Below are 10339 nucleotides of genomic sequence, written 5' to 3' on the forward strand. Positions count from 1 at the left end.
AGAAACGCTTTTACACTGTTGGTGGGGGTGTAAATTCATTCAACCTTTGTGGAAGACAGTGTGGTGATTCCTCAAGGATCTAGAACCAGAAATACCATTTGACCCAGCAATCCCATTACTGGGTATACACCCAAAGAATTATAAATCATTCTACTATAAAGACACATGCACATATATGTTTATTGCAGCACTATTCACAATCGCAAAGACTTGGAACCTACCCAAATGTCCATCAATGGTAGACTGGATAAAGAAAATGTGGCACATATACACCATAGAATACTGTGCATCCATAATAAAGAATAAGTTATTTTGCAGGGACATGGATTAAGCTGGAAACCATCATTATCAGCAAATGAACACAGGAATAGAAAACCAAACACCGCATATTCTCATTCATAAGTCGGAGTTGAACAAGGAGAACACATGGACACAGGGAGGGGAACATCACACACTGGGGCCTGTCGGGGGCTGGGGGGCAAAGAGAGGGAGAGCATTAGGACAATTGCCTAATGTATGTGGGACTTAAAACCTAGATGACTGTTTGATAGGTGCAGAAAACCACCACAGCGTATGTATACCTATGTAACCAGACCTGTACGTTCTGCACATGTACCCCAGAACTTAAAGTATAATGCTTTTTAAAAAGGCAGAAAGCAACGAACAAAATTGTAACATGGAAGTTGCAGCTGGCTAGATCCAGCTGGAAAGGGCCACTCCCATAGAGATAGAGACCTGAATTTTGACTTCACCAACATAAGTTGAACAGATCTTCAGAGAGAAAAAGTCAAATGTGGATGAAGAAAAGATGCGGTAACTGAGGCTGAAGAGGGAAGAGGCTCAGAACCTCATGTGGAGTGCCTGAACTCTACAGCTGATTTCTCACACCATAGGGCACCACCAGGGGAAGGAGTGAGTAAGGGAACTTGGGACTATTCACTCTTAACATAGACCTCTGAGATCCTAGGTGCAGGGACCGCAAATACACATAGACATGTGAGATTGCAGAATGATCTCTCTGGAGATTAGATGCAGACTGCTGCAGCAGGGACAAAACAAGGACCTGTGAGTGTGAGTCACATCCTCTGGAGACAGTCATAAACATCCACTTTCCAGGGCTGCCTGGTTACCTCTGGGAGGCTATGGCCCACCTATCCATCAGGAAGAAAACAGGGGCTGCTTTCCCACAGGACTGTGACACATCTGCTCTGCAGGCCCACCTGCTCACCTGCTTTTCCCAGGGCGCCTGCCTGGCTGCCCTATAGAAGCTTATTCACAGTGTGGCCTCCACAGTCCAGCCTGGGTGTTAGCTCCATCTGAATGCAATCCCGCAGTCTGGAACCCCTTCAATTTTACGCCTCACACAAAACTCAACTCTGAGCAACCAGAGGAGGGAGTCACAAGCAGGTCCTGGTGCCACTTAGCTGTGACTCAGTAGTGCCAGCAGATCAGAAGTGCCAAAGCTGGGTGCTGTGCTCTGCACTTAGAAAGGGGGAGACCACATTCTCAGAAAACTGAGAGGGCACAGTCAAAACATCTTTGCTAACTGGCATGAGACCTAGCTGTGCCTCCCTCTAAAGGGTTCATCTGGTAAGGGTGTGGTAATGAGGATAGTTCACCCAAAACCCATGAGCAGATCTGATGAGGGAGTCACCTCTCTGGTCCTCATGCAAAGATAAACAAAGGAACCATGTGGCTGAGTAAAAGCCTGTATACTACCTATTATTCTCAAGGGCCATCTACTCTATCACAACCCAAACAACAAAATGAAATATTGCAACTAATTCTTCTCCTTGTGAAACCAAGAGCAAGAATTCTACAAGAAAGATCCTGTACAAAGCTTTAGTCCTCTGAACACTTTCAGAAACAAAGTCAATGAAGGATATTTAATTTACACCACAATTATAGGAAAATCAGCCCTCCCAGATGAAAAACAATCAGTGAAAGAACTCTGGCAATTCAAAGAGCCAGAGTGTCTCCTTGTCTCCAAACAAGTCCAAAAGCTCCCCAGCAATAGTCCTTAACTGGTCTGAATTGTCTGAAACGACAGGCATGGAATTCAGAATCTGGATGGCAAGTAATTTCATCAAGATCAAGGAGAAAGTTGAAACTCAATTCAAGGATGCCAAGCAAAACAATAAAATGATTCAAGAGCTGATGTATGAAATTCCTGTGTTAAGACAGACAGCTTCTGGAGCTGAAATATTCGCTATAAGAATTTCATAATAGAATCAGAAGTGTAAGCAACAGAATAGAACAAACTGAGGAAACAATCCAAGAGCTCAAAGAAAAATTCTTCAAATTAATTCAGACAAAAATTTAAAAAGAAAACTGATCAAAACCTCCAAGAAATATGTGAATGTGTAACAAGACCGTGTACAACTCATCAGCACTCCTGATCAGAGCACCAAAAATATAAACAAATATTAATAAATCTGAAGGGAGAGATAAGCTGCAAAACAGTAGTAGGGGACTTCAATACCACACTTTGAGCAATGGACAAATCATCCAGACAGAACATTAAGAAAGAGATATTGAAATTAAAATATACTCTAGATTAAATGGACCTAACTGATATTTACAGAACACTTCATCCATTTAGTATGATATTGTCTGGGGGTTTGTCATAAATAGCTCTTATTATTTTGAGATATATTCCATCAATACCGAATTTATTGAGAGTTTTTAGCATGAAGGGCTGTTGAATAATTTCAAAGGCCTTTTCTGCATCTATTGAGATAATCATGTGGTTTTTGTCTTTGGTTCTGTTTATATGCTGGATTACGTTTAATGATTTGCGTATGTTGAACCAGCCTTGCATCCCAGGGATGAAGCCCACTTGATCATGGTGGATAAGTTTTTTAATGTGCTGCTGGATTCGGTTTGCCAGTATTTTACTGATGATTTTGGCATCAATGTTCATCAGGGATATTGGTCTAAAATTCTTTTTTTGTGTGTCTCTGCAAGGCTTTGGTATCAGGATGATGTTGGCCTCATAAAATGAGTTAGGGAGGATTCCCTCTTTTTCTATTATTGGAATAATTTCAGAAGGAATGGTACCAGCTCCTCCTGGTACCTCTGGTAGAATTTGGCTGTGAATCCATCTGGTCCTGGACTTTTTTTGGTTGGTAGGCTATTAGTTATTGCCTCAATTTCAGAGCCTGCTATTGGTCTATTCAGGGATTCAACTTCTTCCTGGCTTAGTCTTGGGAGAGTTTAAGTGTCCAGGAAATTATCCATTTCTTCTAGATTTTCTAGTTTATTTGCATAGAGGTGTTTATAGTATTCTCTGATGGTAGTTTGTATTTCTGTGGAGTCGGGGGTGATATCTCCTTTATCATTTTTTATTGCATATATTTGAATCTTCTCTCTTTTCTTCTTTATTAGTCTTGCTAGTGATCTATCAATTTTATTTTTCAAAAAACCAGTTCCTGGATTCACTGATTTTTTTGAAGGTTTTTTTGTGTCTCTATCTCCTTCAGTTCTGCTCTGATCTTAGTTGTTTCTTGCCTTCTGCTAGCTTTTGAATGTGTTTGCTCTTGCTTCTCTAGTTCTTTTAATTGTGATGTTAGGGTGTCAATTTTAGATCTTTCCTGCTTTCTCTTGTGGGCATTTGGTACCATAAATTTCCCTCTACACATTGCTTTAAATGTGTCCCAGAGATTCTGGTATGTTGTATCTTTGTTCTCATTGGTTTCAAAGAACATCTTTATTTCTGCCTTCATTTCGTTGTGTACCCAGTAGTCATTCAGGAGCAGGTTGTTCAGTTTCCATGTAGTTGAGTGGTTTTGATTGAGTTTCTTAATCCTGAGTTCTAGTTTGATTGCACTGTGGTCTGAGAGACAGTTTGTCATAATTTCTGTTCTTTCACATTTGCCAAGGAGTGCTTTACTTCCAACTATGTGGTCAATTTTGGAATAAGTGTGATGTGGTGCTGAGAAGAATGTATATTCTGTTGCTTTGGGGTGGAGAGTTCTGTAGATGTCTATTAGGTCTGCTTGGTGCAGATATGAGTTCAATTCTTGGATATCCTTGTTAACTTTCTGAAATTTCTAATGTTTTATTTATAATTTTTATGTCTATATTTATCACTGCTGGAGATTTATTGGAGTATTTTTGTTTCTATTTTTGATTTGATGATGTATTTGGTCTTTGATATCATGGTAATACATGCCCCTTCAAATGAAATAATACTATTATCTGTTACCATTCTATTAGTTTTTGAAACATCTTTGAATAATTAATATTATACTTTCTTTAAATGTTAGGTAAAATACAATAATAAAGACATCTGGGCCTGGAACGTTTTAAAGTTCTTATAATTCCAATTTTGATTTTAGTTAGGAGGTTTATCTGCAGGTTTGTTATATGGGTATATCACGTAATGCTGAGGTTAGGATAGAATTGATCCTGTCACCTAGGTAGTGAGCATAGTACTCAATGGTTACTTTTTAAATCCTTGCCTCTCTCACTAGCTCCCCTTTTTGTTAGTTCCCAGTGTCTATTGTTACTATATTTATGTTCATGAACATCCAATATTTAGCTCCAACTTATAAGTGAGAACATATGGTATTTGATTTTCTGTTTCTGCATCCATTTGCTTAAAATAATGGCCTGCAACTGGATCTATGTGGCTGCAAATAACATACTTTCATTTGTGTTTATGGGTGCATAGTATTACATGGTATGTCTGATCACGTTTTCTTTATCAAGTTCACCACTGATGGACACTCTGATTGATTCCATGTCTTTGCCATTTTGAGTAGTGCTGCAGTTACAGGGAACATACAAGAGCATATGTCTTTTTGGTAAAATAATTTATTTTCTTTTGGATATGTATACCCAGTAATGTTATTGTTGGGACAAATAGTAGTTCTAAGTTATTTCAGAAATCTCCAAATTGATTTCCACAATGGCTGAAATAATTTAAATTTTCACAAGCATTATATATTGTTCCCTTTTCACTGCAGCTTTGCCAAAACCTGTTTATTATTATTATTTTATAATAGTAGTCATTCTGACTGGTGTGAGATGGTATCTCATTGTGGTCTTGATTTTCATTTCTCTGAGGATTAGTGATGCTGAACATTTTTCCAAGTTTATTGATTGGTTTTACCTCTTTTGCAACACGTCTGTTTCTGTGTTTTTCCCACTTTTTAATAAGGTTATTTGTTTTTACTTGCTTAATTAGTTAAATTTCTTATAGATTCTTGACATTGGACCCGTGTTGGCTGCATAGTTTGCAAATATTTTCTCCCATACTTTAGGCTGTCTGTTTTCACTGTTGATAGTTTTATTTTTCAGAGTGTATATGCTCTTTAGTTTAATTAGGTCACTCTTGTCAATGTTTGTTTTTGTTGTAATTGCTTTTACAGACTTGGTCATAATTTATTTCCTAAGACTGATGTGCAAAGTGTTCTTTCCTAAATTTTTATCAAGTACTCTTATAGTTTGAGGTATTACATTTAAATCTTTAATCCGTATTGCATTAATTTTTGTATATGGTGAAAGAAAATTATCTAGTTTGATTCTTCAGCATATGGCTAGTCAACTATCTCAGCACCACTTATTGAATAAGGAGTTCTTTCCCCATTGCTTACTTTTGTTGACTTTATTAATGATCAGATAACTATAGATGTATGGCTCTATTTCTGGGTACTCTTTCCTTTTCTATTGTCTAAGTGTCTGCTTTTGTAACTAAAATGCTGTTTGAGCTAGTGTGTCCTGGTGGTGCAGTTAGAAGCCAGGTAATGCAATAACACTGCTTACGGTTCTTGTTTGTTTTTGTTTTTGCCTAGGATTGCTTTGGCTATTCAGGCTCACATTTTTATGGTTCCCTATAAATTTTAGAATCAGTTTATTCTAATTCTGTGAAAAATTACATTGATAATTTTATACACATAGCATTGTACCTGTAGATTGATTTGGGAAGAAAGGCTATTTTAAAAATATTGAATTTTCTAATTTATGAACATATAATTTTTTTATGTGTTTGTGTCATTTATGATTTCTTTCTGCAGTGTTTTCAGTTCTTCTTGTAGAGATCTTTCACATCCTTGGTTAAATGTATTCCTAGATTTTTTGGTAGCTATTTTAAATGAGAGTGCATTCTTGATTTGGCTCTGAGATTGAACCCTGTTGCTGTATAAAAATGCTATGAAAATTTTTTATTGTTATTATTTATTTTAATTAAGCTTTGGGGTACATGTGCTGGATGTACAGGTTTGTTACATAGGTAAATGAGTGCCATGGAGGTTTGCTGCACCTATCAATCCATCACCTTGATATTAAGCCCAACATGCATCATCTCTTTTCCCTGATAGGCAAAAGGCTGCCATGGTGGTTGCTGCATAGATCAACCCATCACCTAGGTATTAAGCCCAACATCCATTAGCTATTCTTCCTGATGCTCTCCATCCTCATGCTCCCCCCTCTCCGCGGCAGCAGACCCTAGTAAATGTTGCTCCTCTCCCTGTGTCCATGTGTTCTCATTGTTCAGCTCCCACTCATAAGTAAGAACATGTGGTGCTTGGTTTTCTGTTCCTTCATTAGTTTGCTGAAGATAATGACTTCCAGCTTCTTCCATGCTTCTGCAAAGGACATGATAATGTTTCTTTTTATGGCTGCCTAGTATTGTATCATGTATATGTAGCACGTTTTCTTTATCCAGTCTATCACTAATGGTCATTTGGATTGATTCCATGTCTTTGCTATTGTGAATAGTGCTGCAATGAACACACACGTGCATGTATTTTAATAATAAAATGACTTATATTGTTTTGGGTATATACCCTGTAATATGATTGCTCGGTCAACTAGTATTTCTGGTTTTAAATATTTGAGGAATTCCCACATTCTCTTCCACAATGATTGAACTAATTTACATTCCCACCAACAGTGTAAAAGCATTCCTATTTCTCTGCAACCTCACCAGCATCTATTGTTTCCTGACTTTTTTATAATCATCAAACTGTATCATTCCACCCATGGCCCCTCCCTCTCAAATCTCATGTTCTTTTCACATTTCAAAGCCAATCATGCCTTCCCTACAGTCTCCCAAAGCCTTAATTCATTCTAGCATTAACTCAAATGTCCTAGCCCAAATCTCATCTGAGACAAGGTATGTCCTTTACGCCTATGAGCCTGCAAAATAAAAAACAAGTTGATTACTTTCAAGAACATTGGGGTCACAGGTATTGGGTAAATATTCCCATTCCAAATGGGAGAAAATGACAAAAACAAAGGGGCCACAGGCCCCATGTAAGTCTGAAATTTGGCAGGAAATTCATTAAATCTTAAAGGTCCAAAATAATCTCATACGACTGTATGTGTCACATCCAGGGCATACTGATGCAAGGGGTGGGGTCCTAAGGTCTTGGGTAGCTCCACCTTAGTGGCTATGCAGGGTATAGTCCCCACAGTTGCTTTCATGGGCTGTCTTTGAGTGCTTGTGGCATTTCCAGATGCGTGGTGCAAGATATTGGTGGATGTATCATTCTGGGGTCTGGAGGATGGTGGCCCTCTTCTCGCAGGTCCACTAGCCAGCGCCCCAGTGGAGATTCTGTGTGGGGATTTCTACCTCACAGTTACCCTCTGTATTGTCCTAGCAGAAGTTCTTCATGAGGGCTCCACCTCTGAATCAGATTTCTGCCTGAACATCCAGGTGTTTCCATATATCCTCTGAAATCTAGGCAGAGGTTCCCAAATCTGAACTGTTGTCTCTGCACACCCACACCACAGGTCCCACAGCACATGGAAGCCACCAAGCCTTGAGGCTTACACTCTCTGAATCAATAGCTTGAGCTGTATGTTGTCCCCTTTTAGCCATGGCTAGAGCTGCTGATGGGATGCAGAGCACCAAGTTCTGAGGCTGCACAAAGCAGTGGGGCCCTGGGCCCAGCCCATGAAGCACTTTTTTTTTCTCCTAGGCCTCTGGGCCTGTGATGGCAGGGGCTGCCATGAAGATCTCTGAAATGCCCTGGAGGCATTTTCCCCATTGTGTTGGTGATTAACATTTGGCTCCTTGTTACTTACGCAATTTTCTGCAGTCAGCTTGAATTTCTTTCAAAAAATGGGTATTTCTCTTCTACCTCATGGTCAGGCTGCAAGTTTTCCAAATTTTTATGCTGTTTTCCCCTTTCAAATAAGTTTCAGTTTCTGATAATCATTTTGTGAACACATATGACTGAATGTTTTCAGAATCAACCAGGTCACTTCTTGACTGCTTTGCTGCTTAAAAATTTCTTTCACCAGGTACCCTAAATCATCTCTCTCAAGTTCAAAAATCCAGAGATCTCTAGGGCAGGGGCAAAATGCCACCAGTCTCTTTGCATAGCAAGAATGAACTTTGCTCCAGTTCCAAAGAAGTTCCTCATCTCCATCTGAGACCACCTCAACTTGGACTTCACTGTTCATATCAGTATCAGCATTTTGGTCAAAACCATTCAACATGTCTCCAGGAAGTTCCACACTTTCCCATATCTTTCTGGTCTTCTTATGAGACCTCCAAATTTTTCCCACCTCTGCCCATTACCCAGTTCCAAAGTCACTTTCACCTTTTCATGTCATCTTTATAGCAATAACCCACTAACCCAATGCAAATATTCTCTATTAGTTTGTTCACAGACTGCCATAAAGATACCACCTGAGACTGAGTCATTTATAAAGAAAGAGGTTTAATTGACTCACAGTTTCACATGTCTGGGAGGCCTCTGGAAACTTACAAACATGGCAGAAGGTAAAGGAAAAGCAAGCACCTTCTTTTCACACAGCAACAGGAGACAGAGAGGGCACAGGGGAAACTGCCACTTTTAAAACCACGAGTTCTCATGAGAACTTCTTTATATTTCTATAAAGATGACATGAAAAGGTGAAAGTGACTCACTATCACGAGAACACCATGGGGAGAACCTCCCCCAAGATTCAATCACTTCCCACCAGGTCCCTCCCTCAACCTGTGGGGATTAAAATTTGAGATGAAATTTGGGTGGGGACACAGAGACAAACCATATCAACAAACAAATGGAAAAACATGTTATGTTCATTTGTATAACAGAAAGAATCAATATCATTAAAATGATTATGCTGCCCAATTTATAGATTGGATGCTATTCCTATGAAACTATCAAAGCCATTTTTCATAGAATTAGATGAAAACTATTTTAAAATTCATATAAAACAAAACAAGCCCAAATACACATGCAAAGTCTAAGCAAAAAGAACAAAGGAAAAGGCATCACACTACCTGAATTAAAACTATACTACAGGGTTACAGTAACCAAACCTGCATGGTAGTGGTACAAAAATAGACATAGACCAATGGAAAAGAACAGAGAAACCAGAAATAAGGCCACCATCTGATCTTTGACAAGACTGACAAAAACAAGCAATGGGGAAATAACTCCCTAGTCAATAAATCCCTATCCTGGCCAGTGCTAGGATAACAGGCTAGCCATATGCAGAAGTTTGAAACTGGATCCCTTCCTTATACCATATACAAGACTGAACTCAAGATGGATTACAGACTTAAATATAAAACCAAAAACTATCAAAACCCTGAAAGACAACCTAGGTAATACCATTCTGGACATAGGAATGGGCAAGTGTTTCATGACAAATAAAGCAAAAACAATTGTAACAAAAACAATAATTGACATGGGATCTAATTAAACTAAAGCACTTCTGCACAGCAGAAGAAACTATAAACAGATAAAACAGACAACCTACACAGTAAGAGAAAATATTTGCAAGCTATGTATCTGACAAAGGTCTAATATCCAACATCTATAAGAAACTTAAAGAAATTTGCCAGTAAGAAGTAAACCACCTCATTAAAAAGTAAACATAGACTTGGATAGACACTTTTTGAAAAAAGGCATAGACATGCACGCAGCCAACAAGCATATGAAGAAAAGGCTCAACATCACTGATCATTACAGAAGTTCAAATCAAAACCACAATGAGATTTCATCTGACACAACTCACAATGGCTATTTTTAAAAAGTCAAAAAAAAAAAAAAAAAAACAGGTGCTGGAAGGGTTTTGGAGAGAAAGGAACACTTATGTTGTTGTTAGAAGTGTAAATTAGTTCAACTATTGTGGAAAACAGTGTCGTGATTCCTCTAAAACCTAGAAACAGAACTACCATTTGGACCAGCAATCCCATTACTTGATATATACCCAACTGAACATGAATCATTCTAACATAAAGACAAATGCATTTGTATGTTTATTACAGCACTATTCACAACGGTAAAGACATGAAATCAACCTAAATGCTTATCAATGAAAGAATGGATAAAAAAAATGTGATACGTTTGCACCATGGACTACTATGCAG

The sequence above is a fragment of the Macaca nemestrina genome, chromosome X (genome assembly GCF_043159975.1).
Source record: "Macaca nemestrina isolate mMacNem1 chromosome X, mMacNem.hap1, whole genome shotgun sequence".
Lineage (NCBI taxonomy): Eukaryota > Metazoa > Chordata > Mammalia > Primates > Cercopithecidae > Macaca > Macaca nemestrina.